The sequence below is a fragment of the Rhinatrema bivittatum genome, chromosome 4 (assembly GCF_901001135.1).
Source record: "Rhinatrema bivittatum chromosome 4, aRhiBiv1.1, whole genome shotgun sequence".
Lineage (NCBI taxonomy): Eukaryota > Metazoa > Chordata > Amphibia > Gymnophiona > Rhinatrematidae > Rhinatrema > Rhinatrema bivittatum.
This window is the reverse complement of record NC_042618.1, coordinates 238,220,496-238,236,956: the sequence shown is the minus strand read 5'-3', so window position 1 is coordinate 238,236,956 and position 16,461 is coordinate 238,220,496. Positions and strand designations below refer to the sequence as shown.

The following is a 16,461-nucleotide window of genomic DNA, read 5'->3' as shown; positions in this document are numbered from 1 at the left end:
TCTAGAAAATAAGTCTTCTGATGCTATTTGATGTCTTATCTGTGATGCTACAATTTATTTTTCATTATAAAATACTGGACTACAAGTTTCTGCATGTGATAGTATGAGAGTTGTAAACTAAAACTAGCACAATCTGTACCTGACATGCTGTAGCCAACTTGTGATCCTGAGGGTCATCCAATCAAAAGTTCCTTTATTCATCCTAACATGTCCAACAGTGATATAATTATACTAACATGTATATAGAATTGTAATGATAGTCATCAAGCCAGCAATGTGCTACCAATATTTTATCAAAGAGCTTTCACTAGTGAAATACTCTCTATTTCTATAAAATAAAAATTAACCAGGAGTTCTGAAGAACCACTGGGAGCCCCTTCTTGTTCATCGATAGTTTAGGTTTCTTTTTAATCTATTTGTGGTTGGTTTACTTATAGTTAAGAAAAGTAGTTTCTTAAAGCTACAGAACAGATGGAGCAGGCAAAACTGTCTCTTCCTTCATATTCGCAAAGGCTTTTGCAGGACCAGTGCTTCCATTAGGCAAGTTAGACAGTTGCCTAGAGTGCCAAAATTTTGGGAGTGGCAAAATCCCACCAGCACAAGGCACAGATGGAGAGAGCAGAAACTGCCAAAGAATGGAGCGCTGTGCTAGAACTGCCACTTATAGGTAAGTTGGAGGTAGGGAGTGCATGACCAAAGGTCTGCCTAGGGTGCTAAATATCCTTGCACTGGCCCTGGATTTTTATGTGACGTTGTACAGGCTTCGGTCCCAGATACCCTGCTTCTTTGCCAATCCTTTATTAAGACTGTTGAGAATTGTTTTTCTCTTTTTGCCAGTCAACAAACAACCAAGAACTTGTTTCTTCAATAATCATGTAATGACAGCCCCCTCCAAATGACTCTTTTGGCATATTGCCTTATTCTTCTAGACAGTTCTATTCTATCCTGCAGTCTCAAGCAAGCTGAATAAAATTCTGCAGCTGAGAGGAAGTAATAGAGTTTGACACATAAATAGCAGTGTTCAGGTTGCCGGTTTTCCATCATCCTTTACAGGTGGTTGTCACAAGACTTTAGATTCAGTTGAGGTCACTCACCACTTCCAGTCAAGCAGAAAGCAGCAGCAGCATGGTACTGATGGCTCTAACATATCTAGTTTAAAAAGATATTTAAAATCATTTGTTCAGTGGAGATACTGTACTCAGAATGTTATTTGTTAGTTGTGTATCTTGTGCAAAACCACATTTTATTAGGAAGTCAAGAAAACATGCTAAGCTACAAGTACTTACCAGGTACTCAGACATAGTTCATTTTTCAGATCTCTTTTTAATTATTTCAGTTTCAGATTAGTTAACCATCATGCAGGGAAATGAACAATGGAGGATAACATTAAACAATAAACATCAAATATATTTTTCAATAATAATTATACTAAGAAATACAGTCATTTTCCTAACCTAGTAAAAATCTACTGCAGGCTTATAACTGGGGATCACATTGTAATTATATTAAATTCCAAAAAATACTTAGGTTACCAGAAGAACTTTGGATGCATGGAATAATACAATTTTTGTAAACTTGTATCTGTTTTACTGCAGTTTTGCACAGTCAAAGGATTTATTACAGCCTTGATGGATGAGTATCCGGAGCTGCTGAGGGCAAGAAAGAAGTTATTCATTGCAAATGTGTGCCTGGTCTCTTATCTCATTGGATTTTCCAATATGACCCAGGTATCTCAAACAGAATATGTCTCCTAATGGCATTATATATTTTCATCTCAATGTTCTACAGAGATATTGGGCCTCATTTTCCAATATCGCATTGGATACCAAAAGGGGGTGTACCTTATGCTAATCAGCATGTGTAGGGGGAGAGAGAGAGAGAGAAAGAGAGAGAGAGAGACTTGCTATAGTACCTGCTCCCTAGACAGATATTTGTATCCCTATGGGAGGCCCACCTAGTAACTCGAGGTGGGGATTAGGTATGAGTGTAGGGGATTGGGGGCCACTTTCACATTCAACATGAGATGTACGAACAGAACAGTGGTCTCTTGTGAAGATTTGCTGGCCTTCGGAGTGAGGAAACTCACTCCAAGATGAGATTTGGGCAATGTTCTCTCCACCTAGCTTGTTGTTGCCCAGGTAGAGTGTCCATCAAGCTAGGTGGAGAGAACATTGCCCAAATCTCATCTTGGAGTGAGTTTCCTCACTCCGAAGGCCAGCAAATCTTCACAAGAGACCACTGTTCTGTTCGTACGTCTCATGTTGAATGTGAAAATGGCCCCCAACCCCCTACACTCATACCTAATCCCCACCTCGAGTTACTAAGTGGGCCTCCCATAGGGATACAAATACCTGTCTAGGGAGGAGACACTATAGCAAGTCTCAGTCTCTCTCTCTCTCTCTCTCTCTCTCCCTCTCCCTCTCTCTCTCTCTCTCTCTCTCTCTCTCTCTCAGAATTATCACCTGCAGTAACTCCTTGGAAAATGACCCCCATAGTTAGATGATTAGGGAATGAACAATTATTTTAAGTGACAGTAATCTAAGAAACTGAAACAGGTCTGTTTTGAAAATCCTTACCCTGAAAAGGCAGCTCAAGTAGAATCACTTTTCCTTTGCTGTCACACCTCTGACAAAGATCCTGTGGTGAACTTATAGAGATTCCCATGTTATCATTTAACTCTTGTACAGATGAAAAAGTCACTTCCCTTCTGATTAACTGAACTCTCCAAAATAGGGACATGACAAACCAATCTGGCAAGATGTTCAAGAAAGCACTCAGAGCGGAAACCGCTTACACTCACCGTTGATACCCACATTTATTTATTTATTTATTTATTTTTAATTTTTATATACCGAAGTTCTTGTGAGAACTACAAATCACTCCGGTTTACATAAAACGATGAACTGCCCAAAAGAGAAAGGGGCTTTACATGGAATGAGTTGCAATCACCAATAAGAAAAAAATTGAAAATCTATAGGACTCAAAAGCTCATGTACTACAGCATATGATCTGCTGTTCCAATAAAAGATTCTTAATAAGAACAAAGAATACTTGACCTCTATATTTGATCATAATTGAAATGTAAAGTCAGAGTATTCAAAATGTGATTATTTCTATATTCTATTATCCCTTACTTACTCACTTAAACCATTAGATCTCTGGCTTCATCTCCACAGGGTGGAATCTATGTCTTCAAGCTGTTTGACTACTACTGTGTCCTCTCTTTCTTCTTTGAGATTATTTCAATTTCCTGGTGCTATGGTTGGTAAGTGATTCTTATACATCTTCCAAAACCCAACATTGCCACTTTGCATTCAAATTTTGTTACCTCCGTAGTCTAGAAAATTACTATTCCTCGTATATCAGTAATAAGTAACCAATAAGGGCTGTATAACATAGTCTGGGTAAAACAAATAAGCATGGATGTAGCTTGCTTATTGCGGCGGTTACTACCCCTACTACCCCTAACTAATCAAGCTAGATATTTCACTTGGATGCAGCTCCATCACTGCTTTCTACATTAATGGTGGGGGTGGAAGGGAAATAGAACCAAGAGCTAAGAGAAACAGATAAGTATGAGAGAAAAAAATGTGTGAAGCTTGCTGGGCAGACTGGATGGGCCGTTTGGTCTTCTTCTGCCGTCATTTCTATGTTTCTATGTTTCTATGTTTCTATATTCTAGTATCTATAATTCAAAAATCCCATAGAAGGATGCCAGATGAGCGAGCTTTCATTTTGCATTATAATTGCAATCCCCTTTTTGGTGGACATCCTGGCTACAGGAATACACGGGACTACTGTTCTCAGGGCTATTTTCTCCCAACTTTCTCTTTTCTCACATCAACAGTGCATTTGCCGCAGGGTTCTTTACAGCAGGGAGGATGATTTAACCTCCGAGGTGCTAGGCTCACAGGGGTGGACACCAGCACACAGTCTCTTGGTCTCTCTGCTGTTTCTCCCAGATGTATTCATGATTTGGATATCCTAACATAGTAGATGTCAGCAGAAAAAGACCTAAGTGGTCCATCCAGTCTGCCAGCAAACTATTTTTTTATTATTTTATTCTTAGGCATTTTATTCCTAGGAATATCCTAGTAATTGCTGTTTTGCTCAGGTTACCCCAGTCAACATGGGTTACCCCCTTTCTTTATCTCTGTCCTATAACCACCGGGATCTTCTGTGTTTATCCCATGCTCTTTTACATTCCTTTACCATTTTTTTCTTCACTACCTCTTCCAGGAGGACATTCCAAGCATCCACCATCCTTTCAGTGAAAAAAATACTTCCTGACTCTACCCACTTGAAGCTTCATATTATGACCCCTTTTCTACAGTTTTGTTTCCATCAAAAAAGGTTTGATTCCCATGCATTATTAATACCTTTCCGGTATATAAAAAAGTCTGTATCATATTCCCCCTGTCTCTTCTCTCCTCTAGAGTATACATATTTATGTCCTTTGGTAACATCTCATAACTCTTTTGGTGCAAACCCAACACCATTTTGGTAGCCCTTCTCTGGACTGCTTCTATCCTGTCTCTAACCATTTTTTGGATAGGGTCTCCAGAACTGAATACAGCATTTCAGATGAGGCCTCAGTAATGAACTGTACAAGGACATTAAAAGTCCTTTTGCCTGCTGGCTTTAGGGCACCTCTGACTCTCAGAAAGTTGCTGGACCCTATCAGATGAATTTTAAAAACCCGGCTTGTGCCAAAACCAGGAGATATGCGCAAACGTCGGACCACCATGTGCCGAACAGGTTTTAAAAGTTGACCATGTACACGTGTATCTCCTGCTGTGCGCACAAATAGTTTTAAAAAAGAGGTGGGGTGTGGGCCTGGTATGGGTGGGGCATGGGCATTCCTGGATTTTAACTTGAAGTTAGCGCATAAATAGTAATGCACATAGGCGCATTCCGGGGTCCCCTGCCATGTAACTTTACTTCTGCTATGGATAATGTGCAAGTTATAAAACAAAAAAATCTAGATAGATCAGCAGGGTTTAAGAGTCGGGGCAACTGGCAATGATGACGCACGTCTCTTAAAATTCTCCCACTTACGCACACAGGCACCACACCCACTTAAAACTGAGTTCATTTATGCACGTATGTTATAAAACAGCTGCTTCCCTGGGCGCGAGCCAGCAAACTTGCGCACATGTGTGTCCGTATACTGGTATGAAAGTTACCGTCTATGTTGGGGTGTTCCAAAATAAATTTACTGCAACTGAAAATACGTAAAGCCCAATTAGCATCCAAAAACGTCTCCAGTTGATCTTCTCACAAAAATTAAACAGTCCAAAAATATTTCTTTTCTCAGTTCTATCGACTGAGTCAGTCTCCCCTAGTGGCAAACCCTAGGCAACAATCGAACACCCCTTAGTGGTAGAATGTAGGATCTTAGTGGGATCTCCTATCACTTTCCCTGATGTTAGCTCTGGACATCTGGTGCTAGACGTCCTAACAAAATGTCCAAAATCCAAAATATCTTCTCTTTCTCAGTGGATAGGGAAAAGTGGCAAAAAAATCCCTCCAAAACAACAAGAACAAAACTTCTCAAAACTCAGAACTGCTTCTTTCTTCTTTCACCAATATCCTTCTTTAGCTGGTCAGCAGGGACTCACCAGCACTTTATCCTAACCTCCCACAGGCAGGGTTGATATTCCTCCTGGACCGGGCCAATCTCCAAAAATGAATCCTTTCTAAAAGCAAGCTGTTGAACAATAATAACAACAACAAAACTTGCTTTCCACTCTCATAAAGCCCTCCTTTTCAAACCTAGGGAGCACTGGCTAGAGATAAGCCTCTTCCCCCTGGATCAGACTGTGGGGGGGTCTAAACTGGGGACCATTGCAGCACTTTCTTGCTTCTCAAAAACTCTTAACTCAAAAATATCACACTGACTCCTTGTACATTGCTGCTTTTAAGGAGTTAACTGACCAATCCAGGCAAGCCTCTCTGGAGGTGTACCTAAGGGATAGTCAGCAAACTACTTCTTCCTATAACCTAAGTCTTAAGCTAGGGTCAATTTATCTAGTGGGGACCAAGAGGGTCTCATCACAATGCTAATATTCTTGAGAACAATAGAACTGTGTGTTCATTTGTGCAACAGGTCAAATCCAGGATTGGTTTAGCTTGTACCTTATTACCTGGAGTCATCTGGTAACCCTATGCTCAAAATTGCTCATCTCGCATACCACAGCTTAAGAATTTCTCATATCCTACAGTATCCTTTCAGCATTCTTAATCAGCACATCATAGGAATGTTCTGTTCTCATTTACCCCATAATGCTTTTCATCTATTCTCTGGAAATCTTCTGCCGTATTTTTTCTATTTCTCTTCATTTAGCAATTTTCCTTTATTTTCTCCTCACCCTATCCATTTTAGAAGTAATAAGTTACACTGATTTTTCAGCAGCAGCATCTGTACCAGATTATTATGCTTTTCAGCAAGATAAGGAAGTTCAGACTAGAGCTTATTTTAGGAGGGCAGGTTGATGGTGGATTGGACTTGGGAGGTGGAGGGTGATAAAAGTCCTTTTTCACACCGGTACATTTGACTTATTAGAAAAAAAACACAATGTCCAAAGTTTTAGTCTAAAATGCCAAAGTAGCATAGTTTTATTGAATAGCCAGCATATCTGTAAGGTGTGCTGAAAAGTAAAACTTTAGCAAAAAGCTGTTTGGAAGCCTGGATCTGGGTGACCACATCACATCCCTAAGTTACAGACAGGACTAGCCAGCTCTTCCATTAGGCAGACTTAGGCCATCGCCTTGAGTGGAACAATTCTGAGTCAGAACCAGGGAACTCCCTGTACATGAGCTCACAAGGCTCTGCCCTGATGACTCTATTGGACAGTTTCTCAAATCTCAGGCAGCAGAGAACAACCCTCTGCTTCCTGATGCAGCCCCTGCCTGCCCAGGAAGCTTGCAAGGAACAAGATGGGGAAGAGGGTGAGCCTGGAGAACAGCAATGAGCCACTCTGCTCTCTAATTCAGCCATACCCCCTCTCCTGTTGTTTCTCCGCTCCCTTGTAGGGAAGGTGAGGAGGTGGTGAGACTAGCGTGAACAGAGCAAAGCAAAGAAGTACCACTCTACTCCCTAATACAGCCCCTCCCCTCCTATTTTTTGCTCCCTTCTCTCCTGTCCTGTAGGAAACAGGAGGGAAAGGGGTAAGACTGAGGTGGGCAAGGGTTCAGTTTGTGCCTGTATATTTCTATTTATAACTTGTGGTCATTAGCATATCCATATTCAGAAAGCTCAGAGAATGGGAATTTACCTGGGTAACTTTAGATGAGAAATTTAATGAGACTTACCCATAGACACAAAATGGAAGAAAGCTCTTAGTATATCTGGAAGCAATTTGGAAAGGCACTTCCACTGGTAAAATAGTGCTGTATTTACAGACTTTGCCAGTGACCATTTTATTCTCAGTAATTTCTCTGTTGGATCTCAGAGAGAAAAGCAGACATTTTGAAGCTCAAAGTTCAAACATTTGAAAATTCCAGAGTTAAAGAAAAAAGAGAAAAGTAATTTAAATTTAGAAGACAAAACAAGGTATGCTCCTACAGTTTTTGTCAATGGGGAAGATGCAATTCAGTGCGCTCACACGAGCGCACTGTTTAACCCGCTGTCGGACACGGGTTAAATAGGCGGTAGGGATGTGAATCATTATCTGACGATTGAAAATATCGTCCGATATTTTTAAAGATGGCGCCAGCTGTCCATTGCTCCTACCATGTGACAGGGACCGGCCAATGGCACGGATACCCTGTCGCATGCTAAGGGCAAAGGGCCATTGGCGCCATTTTGTTTACTGGCAGCCGATGACCCGAGTGCGGGAGAATGCTCACGGGACCCCCGCTGGACCACCAGGTATTTAAAAAATTTTTTGGGGGGGGGGGGGAGGCGGAGGGTGGGGGGATACTAACAAACTTATTTTAAAGAGTCGGCTGTATTTTTTGGTTATCGGCTCGGGCGCAGCCGATAAAAAAAAAAAAAAACCTGATCGGACTGCAAGATAAAAATTTCACGATGTGAATCGGAACAGGAATCCGAACCGATACTGGTTCCAATTCACATCTCTAATAGGCGCTAATCCACCCCCTAATGCAATAGGGGGTTTAGCACCTATTTAAACTGCGTCTAATGCGGAGTGAATGAGATAGCGCTCATCACATGCAAATGCATGTGAATTAGCTTATTACTCATTCACTCCGCATGCAATAAAATAAATGTGCGTCTAAGATGCACATTTATCACTAAGATATTAACGATTGCCTGGAGCAGGCATTAATAGCTGAGCGCATGTAAAAGAAGTACAGAAAAGCAGAAAAAACTGCTTTTCTGTACTGCTTCAGTAAAAAAACAAAACAAAACAAAAAATACCTCAGCAGACCACAGAGTTATGAAGACCGATGCCGGTAAACTCGGATCGGTTTTCATAACCGGCCGTCTGCCAGGAATGAAAATGGACGCCGAATTTATCAGCATCCATTTTCATTCCTGGCAGACGGCCGGTTATGAAAACTGATGCCGGGTTTACCAGCGTTGCTCTTCATAACCAGCAGCCGCCGTGGGGTCGCGTTAGCAAGGAGGCGTTAAGGTCATGCAAGCGACCCTAGCACCTCCTTGCTAGCGCGACCCCCTAATTTGCCTATTGCATGGCACCCCCCCTTGTGTTAAGAAAGAGGGTGCTGAAAAGTCAGCGCCTGCTCTCCGCAAAAATTATTGCATTGGCCCCAATGTCTTAGCTGTGCTGCTAGTAGCATAGAAACTGTACTCTCTCTGTCAGAGGGTTACATGTAACTGTACATCAGCAGGGTAAAACTGAACTTCTCTTCTACAGATGACAGGTAATATGTATCAGTGCCTGTAAGAAACATACAGATTGATTTTCTCTTGCCACATACACAGAATGGTCAGTGACTGAATGTGGCAGGGGAAAGTTTATTTGTCTGTATAAAAAAGAGTGACACCTTGACACCAAATTAATTCTTCTATGGTTGACTCTTGCACTAAGTGTGACATCTTGACACCATATTAATTCTTCTATGGTTGACTCTTGCACTAAAGTTTAGTGCACATTATCAGCAAATATCCCTTATAATTTTTTCATCCCTCTATACTTGCTGCTATACTTATGTCCTGGGGTGTTCATGACACTATTTGTGCTGCTTTCCCCCTTTTAACTTGGACTGTTTATGCTACTATTGATATCCTTTGCACCTCTTTTGGTGCCATGGGATGTTTATGCCACTCTTGGTGTTTTGGGGTGCTGCTCTCCTACTGATGTCTTCCAGCAGGTTTCTTAAAACTCGGATGGAAAACCCTAAAGTTAGAGTCAAAAACAGGATGCATTGCTTCCCCGTTGACTTTAATGGAAATAAATCAAATGAATGACATTTTGATCCAAACCAAATGAAACAGAAAACTTAACCAAAAGCCTAAACTTAACCAAAAACTTTTTCAGTGCATGCTTCTAGTGGCTATATGGAAGGGGAGTTGAACACCCAGAAAGGAATTGCTTAATTTCTAAAGCCCAGACCTACAACCTTGTCCCTGATGATCCGGATTGGCCCTTTGAATTTATAAGGAGTGTAAGGGAGTCTATAAAAAACTCCCTCAAACCACCTTAAAGGATGGCCATGGTATCTGGCCCGGTCCTCCATAAGGACCAACACCACAAGAGATTTTGATCCAGGGGAGTTCCCTCAAGCTTGAGTTAAATTGGGAGGGCTGAGAGGGATTACAGGGGTCCACGAAGCAGAGCGAGAGAGCTACCACATGCAAGGACTTCCTATGTTTAAAGGACTGTGCATTCAAGTAAGGTGAGCCTTATCGTTTATTCTAACTCCTGAAGTGAAGGTGTGCTGCCATATATTTTTTGAGTTGGTTTCACTGTAAATAAACTGCACTTAGGGGCAGATTTTAAAAGCCCTACGCGCATAAATCCAAGAGGATTTATGCGCGTAAGGGGGTTACGCACGCCGGGCCTATTTTCAAAAGGCCCGGCGGCGCATGTAAAGCCCCAGGACGTGTGTAAGTCCCGGGGCTTGAAAAAATGGGCAGTCTGGGATCGGGGCGGTCCGGGTGTGTACGCATGTTATAAAATCTGGCGTACATTTTAAAATCTGCCCCTTAAGGAACAGTCAGAGTCTGCCTTCTGTTTCCTTTGACTGTTATCAAGCTGCCTACTGCTCAAGCTACCACATATGGTGTCAGGTCGGGGATTTTTCTAAGCTTGGCACAGAGAAATAAACCCGTCTACCTCATTCAAAGACCTCCTAAGTTTAAAGGACTGTGTGCAATACCTGAAGTAAGGTGAGCCAATCATTTGTTCTGACTCCTGAAGTGAAAGTATGTTGCCATATTAGTTTTGAGTTTGTTTCACTTAAGAAACAGCCAGAGTCTGCCTTCTGTTTCCTCTGGCTGTTATCAAGCCACCTACTGCTCAACTACCACAAGGAGGTTGCTGGGAACAAGACAATGTTCTTGGTAATTTAAGGGCTGAGGATCCAGAGAAGATTTGAGAGCCTTGTGTTATCATAGAAAGTATATCTGTGCTTTCTTTAACCTGGCCCAGACTGTACTGAACTATGAATTTGCCTTTTGAATCTGCTTAAATTACTACTGAATCTAATGTTGTCATTGAAGAGAAGGGACCTTTAACTAGTACATAAACCTGCAAGAGTCAGCCAGGCTGCATTTCTGTTTTTCCATAAAATTTGTAATAAAATTAAGCTCAGTTGTGGAATCCTCTTCATTTTCAGGCAGCCCACAATAACCTGACTAAAACTGACATTACCTCCTATTCCATGGCTTTTTTTTATTTCCTCAAGTATATGTTCAGATGATCTTTTTTTTTTTTTTTTTTTAATATTTTTTCAAAATTCAGGTTTACTATATTGACTAACTTCTCCCCTATCCACAAGTTTATTTACACCTTTAAAAAATTCTAATAGACTGGTAGGGCATGATTTCCCTTTGCTAAATCTATGTTGGCTATTCCCACATTAATTCATATATTCAGTAATTTTGTTCTTAATAATTTCTACCTTTATGTCTGGCACTAAAGTCAAAGTCTCTGCCTGTAGTTCCCCGGATCATCCCTGGAGTCCTATTTAAAAATTGGCATTACATGTACTATCTTACAGACTTCAAACATGGTGCCAGATTTTAGTGATAGATTACAAATTCGTTAACATAATTGTCATTTCATCTCTGAGTTCTTTTAGAACTCTGGGGTAACTGTCATAGGATCCTGGTGATTTGCTGCTATATAATTAATATTAGGTAATAGAAAGTTATGCACAACTAGCAACCATATTTGGTACTATGGGGAATATGTTACACACTAATCCAGTTCTGGCCACTGTATTTTCCATGGAAAACACTCAGACATTTTCAGTGATAAATATAGTATTACCCCATGTATTCTATGGGGGGGGGGGGGGGGGGAATTGCTTTTTATTTATTTGTTTATTTATTTATTTATTTTACAAACTTTAAAGTCTATACCTGCTGAAGAGATGTGCATGATTTTTTTTAAAATTCCAAATCACAATAGTTCAACTGGTTGTAGCCCTCATCTTTTAAGATCATACACATCTTTTAAGATGTTCTGCTAACTATCATCCCATCTACCTCCTCCCTTTCGCATCCCAAACTCCTTGAATGTGTTATTCATCTCTGCTGTCTTTCATCTCAAATAATTCTGGATCCATTCCAGTCTGGCTTTCACCTTCCACATTCCATAGAAACTGCTCTTGCTAAAGTCTCCAGTGACCTCTTCATGGCCAAGGCCAAGGGCCTTTACTCAGCCCTCATCATCCTTCAGTTATCTGCTGTGTTTGACAACTTTGATAACTGTCTACTCTGACTGTACTCTATTGGTTTTCTTCTGTCGCATTGTAATTTTTACAGTATCCTCTGGGGGTTCTTCCTTCATTGCTAGTATTCTGCTATTGGTTGGTGAGCCTCAAAGCTCTGTCCTAGGCCCTCTTCTCTTTTCCTATATATTTCTTCCCTCAAAGTTCAAATCTCTGCCCATGGCTTTCTGTTCCATTTTATGTTAATGACTCTCAGATCTCTACACCAGAAATGTCACTACAAATCCAGTCTCAAATTTCAGCCTGCTTATCTGACATCATTGCCTGGATGTCCCATAACCATCTCAAACTTAACATGGCCAAGATGGAACGTCTTGTTTTGCCCCCAAACCCACTTTCCCCCTTTTCTCTTTTTTTTTCCGTAGATGGGATGCTCATCATCCCAGTTCCCTTGGTCAGTAACCTTATGGTCATCTTTGGTGCCTTTCTCTCCTTTTCTACACATATCCAAAATACAGCTAAAATGTGTTGTTTCTTCCTTTTTAAAACATTACTAAAATCCATCCCTTCCTTTCAGAGCATGCTACCAAAATGCTCATCCACTCATCACCTTACACTTAGGGGCAGATTTTTAATATTACGGTGGGGGGGGGGTGTGTGTGTTCATTTGTGCGCTACCTGGCACGCACAAATGTATACCCGATTTTATAACATGTGCACGCTGCCATGTGCATGTTATAAAATTTGGGGTTGGCGCGTGCAAGGGGGTGCACACTTGTGTACCTTGCATGCGCCGAGCCCTAGGGGAGGCCCGATGGCTTTCCCCATTCCCTCCAAGGCCGCTCCGAAATCGGAGCGGCCTTGGAGGGAACATTTTTTTTGATCCCCCCCTACCTTATTTCGATGAGTTACTCCTGCCTCTGCCTCTGGCAGGCATAACTTGCGCGCACCAGCTGGCTGCCGGCACACCAGGCCCCGACACAAACCACTGTGTTGGGGCACTCAGACCCGCCCCGGGACATACACGCATCCCGGGGCTTGTGCACGCCACCGAGCCTATGCAAAATAGGCTTGGCGCGTGCAGGGGTAGGTTTTGGGGGTTAAGCACATAACCCTTTGAAAATCTACCCCTTAGTCTACTGCAATTTGTTCTTCAGTGGCCTTCTATGGCACCAACTTTCTCCACTGCAATCTATAAAATTTTGTCTACACAATTTATCTTCCTTCAATATCAGTATGACCATGTAATCACTCAAGTTGCTACATTGGCTCCCCATCCACTAACAGTTCAAGCTTCTGTTACTCACCAATAAATGCATTCATTTTGCAGCTCCTATCTTCTCTTATATATTCATACACCCTTCCTTCTGAATTCTAGTCATCGAGAACGTTGCTTTTATTTGTGCTCTTCTATACCATCAACACTTTTTACCTTGCTGTGCCATATGCTTGGAATAGACAGACTTCCTGAATAAGTGCATCATGCTCTCTCTTTGGCTGTATTCAAGTCCAGTTTAAAAGCTGCTTTTAAATCCTAATCTCGTCTCTATGATAAATAAACTTCCCATAGACTCTTGTTTGTCATGTATGTTTGTCTTGACTAGATTTAAGCTCCATGGAGCAGGGACTGTCTTTTATGTGTATCTGTGCAGCATTGTGTATGGCTAGTAGCACTTTACAACTCATAAATAATAGTAGTAGTAGAATGGAGAAACAGAGAGAGACAGAGGGAGAGAGAGAGAGAATTGTGATGCTTCTAAATACTTGAGCCTGTGTATGTGCTTGCAAAATCACCACTCTTCTCCTATTCTCTAATGCAGTCTCTGTTATTGTTTTCACTGATATTTTTGAATTGCTTTCATAACATCTTGGATCCTGATCCATTAAATACAACTAACTGATAGCAAATGCCAGTATGAAGGGCAGGCATTTAGAATCACAATCTTAAATCCCTATCTTTTGTGCACTTCTAGTTCTTATTATGACTGTATTTTCTTCAGAAGCAGATAGATTTTACAGCAATATTGAAAAGATGATTGGATATAGACCATGTGTCTGCTGGAAGCTTTGCTGGGCTTATTTCACACTCTTGGTCTGCCTGGTAAGAAACTATCACACTCTTTAAAAATTCCAGTTCAATTCTTAATAAAGCAATTATGCATTGAGATAATTCCTCTACTAGAACCATTTCAAGATGCTGCACTGGAAAATGCATGTACATAGATTAGATACATGGTAACAGACAATAAAAGAAGTTGAATTAGCACAATTTTGAAACTTGTGAGCAGTAGAGCAAATGTCATTTGCCTTTGAAAATTAGCTACAAAATATCCACATACTTTATAACTATGCATACTACTCAGGCCCCCAAAGCTTTTTGGGTGGGGTTTTTTTTTCTGTTTTGTGGTTACCTGCAAGGATATATTCTCAAATGTTTAACTTGAAGATTATGGTGATAATTTTCAAAGCACGTATGGGCTTTTTGAAAACATTAAGTAAAAGTGATTCTGTGAGTACTGTTATACATGCTGCAAAGATGCATTCCTGGTGGCAGGGGTGGAGTAGGGAAATCATTTCTGTGTATACTTTTGATGTGTTGCGGACATTACAGTCAGTCAGTCACACTCCCAATAAGCCCTGGGGGGGACTTAGATGCTAACCAGATTAGTGCAGCATGGAATGAAGGGGGAGGTTTCCATTGAAATGCAGAAGGAATGTGCAGAACAAAAAGATGGTTTTGGTTTGTTGGGACCCATATTCGTTTCATTAGTTTCATATAAAAAATAATAATTTCATTTATTCGTTTCATTTGTTGCTTTTATTTTCCATTAAAACATATGGGAGAATTATTACAGTCTATAATAGGTTCTAGAATAGCGATTTCTTTAAAATCAATTCTAATTAAACTTGTGAAAAGAAAACATTAGAAGGAGGAAAGGGCCATATGGTACTTTAGAATGTGGTAAAGTGGCATCAAAAAATGACATAAAGTAGCCTAAGACTCTGCAAAGGGGTACCAGGCTTGGCAGGAGTTCCCTAATGCAACATAAGTGAAGCAAAATAGGAGGAAGAGGAGGAAGAACACTTCAAGCTTTACAAAAAGGATGGAAGCCTAGCAATAGTATCATGAAAAGTTGATGGCATCACGAGAAGCAAAGTGGAACCAAAAGTGGCATCAGGACCCTAAATCACCATGAAGGAATGAAGTAGAAAATGTGGCAGAAAAAATCCCAAGTTACAGATAAAGGGGCCGATGCTATAATAATCGCGGAAAGCAGGCACTGACTTTTCAGCGTCCGCTTTCTTAATGTGCCATGCTATAAACAAATTAGGGGGATCGCGCTAGGAAGGAGGTGCTAGGGTCGGCGTCTGTTTTCATTACTGGCAGACGGACGGTTATGAAAATCGATTCCGAGTTTACCGGTGTTGGTCTTCCTAACTCAGCGGTCTGCTGAGGTATTTTTTTTTCTTAAGTAAAAAAAAGAAGTACAGAAAAGCAGTTTTTTTTTCTGCTTTTCTGTACTTCTTTTACATGCACTCAGCTATTAACGCCTGCTCCAGGCAGGGGTTAATATCTGAGAGCTAAATGTGCATCTGAGACGCACACTTTTTTTTTTTAATGCGGAGTGAATGAGTAATAGCCTCATTCACATGCATTTGCATGTGATGAGCGCTATCACATTCACTCCATGTCAGACATGTGTTAAATAGGCGCTAATCCCCCTATTACATTAGGGGGTGGATTAATATGTGTGTGATCGAGAGATAGAGAGACAGAAAAATAATATGTGTATATGCGAGAGAGAGAGAGAAGGGTGAGGGTACGTGTGAGATTCAGTGTGTCTCTGTATATGTGAGAGAAAGGGTATGTGTGTGAACACGTGTGTGAGAGAAAGAAAAAGCCTGTGTATGAGCATGTGTGTGAAAGGGAGGAAGAGCCTGTGTGTGAGCATGTGGGTGAATATGTGTGTGTGTGAGAGGGAGAGAGACATTGTGTGTTATCATGTGTGTGTGAGAGAGTCTGCATATGTGTGTATGAGAGAGAGAGGATGCTTGTGTGAGAGCATATGAGCATGTGTGTGTGAGAGATTATGTATGTGTATGTGTGTTAGAGAAAGAGAGGGTGTGTAAGAGAGCTTGTGCACATGTGTATGTGTGTATGAGAGAGAGAAAGTGTATGTGTGAAGGAGAAAGAGCCTGTATGTGAGCTTGTGTATGTGAGAGAAAAAGAGGGAGAGACAGTTTGTTTGTGTGTGTGTGTATGTGTGTTTCAGAGAAAGAGAGTAAGAGTATGTGAGAGGCTGTTTGTGTGAGATGGAAGAGATATGTGGGAGAGCCTGTGTATGTGTGTGTGAGAGAGCATAATGATGTGTGTGAGAGAGAGGAGAAAGAGGTGTGTGTGTGTATGTGATGTGAGAGAAAGAGAGAGATAGAAAGTATGTGTGTGTGAGAGAGAGCCTGTGTATGAGCGTGTGTGTGTGAGAGAGAGAGCCTTTCTGTGAACATATGTGTATGTGCAAGAGTCTGTGTGTATGTGAGAAAGAGGGGGGCATGTGTAAGAACCCTGTGAGAGTATGAAAGCCTCTGTATGTGTGAGAGAGAATGAGAGAAGAAAGAAAATGAGAAGTTATG

The 16,461-nt window shown here is 41.1% G+C and overlaps 2 long non-coding RNA genes across 3 annotated transcripts in view; one reads left to right on the top strand and one right to left on the bottom strand.

The window, feature by feature from the left end:
* The window catches only part of LOC115090607, a 90,796-nt gene that overhangs the window by 15,464 nt on the left and 58,871 nt on the right, over positions 1 to 16,461 (top strand). The window lies entirely within an intron of this gene.
* Positions 1 to 16,461, bottom strand: part of LOC115090606 — a 77,634-nt gene that overhangs the window by 36,535 nt on the left and 24,638 nt on the right. For both annotated transcript variants that reach the window (XR_003856428.1, XR_003856429.1), the window contains exon 4: positions 1,095 to 1,149. This is a non-coding gene — a long non-coding RNA (uncharacterized LOC115090606). The remainder of the gene's footprint in view (positions 1 to 1,094; positions 1,150 to 16,461) is intronic.